The sequence below is a fragment of the Oenanthe melanoleuca genome, chromosome Z (assembly GCF_029582105.1).
Source record: "Oenanthe melanoleuca isolate GR-GAL-2019-014 chromosome Z, OMel1.0, whole genome shotgun sequence".
NCBI classification, from domain to species: Eukaryota; Metazoa; Chordata; class Aves; order Passeriformes; family Muscicapidae; genus Oenanthe; species Oenanthe melanoleuca.
Window position 1 is genome coordinate 74,447,010 of NC_079362.1, and position 568 is coordinate 74,447,577.

A 568-nucleotide genomic window follows, 5' to 3' on the forward strand; every position below is an offset into this window, starting at 1 on the left:
TGCCCAGTCATAGGTTCTCCTCCAGCTGGACTGAAGCTGGACCACATCCAACAGGCACAATTCACCTCTCCAATAATTCCCGCCTGGAACCCCAGAGGAGGCTGCAGAACCAGAGGAGAAAGCACTTCTCACAGCCCTGTGTTCCTTCACAGTGGTGGTCTCCATCTTAATGCCCAGTGGCGCATCTTTTATGTGAAAGGCCAACTGCACTCTGCTGTTTCTCAGGCACACCTCAGCTGTGTGGGTGAGCTGGGCATGTTTAACACTGGGCTGCGCTCGCCTGGGCTGTTTTGGCTTGATTTGGCTTGGTTGAGGTGGGATTTCGTTGGGTTGGCATGGTTTAGCGTGTTTGGGGTTGTTTTGGCTTATTTTAGGTTGGTTCGGGTCGTTTTGGGCGTCTCGGGGCCAGACGCTCCATCCCCTCAGACCCAGCCTCCCGCCCAACGGCCCCCACCCCGCACCACCCAGGCGAGCCCCGCGCCCATTGGCCATCATCGCCTTCCGCCCACTCTTGCTCTACTCGTGATTGGGCGCATTTTCAGTCAATCTTTCACCTTCCGGCGTTCCG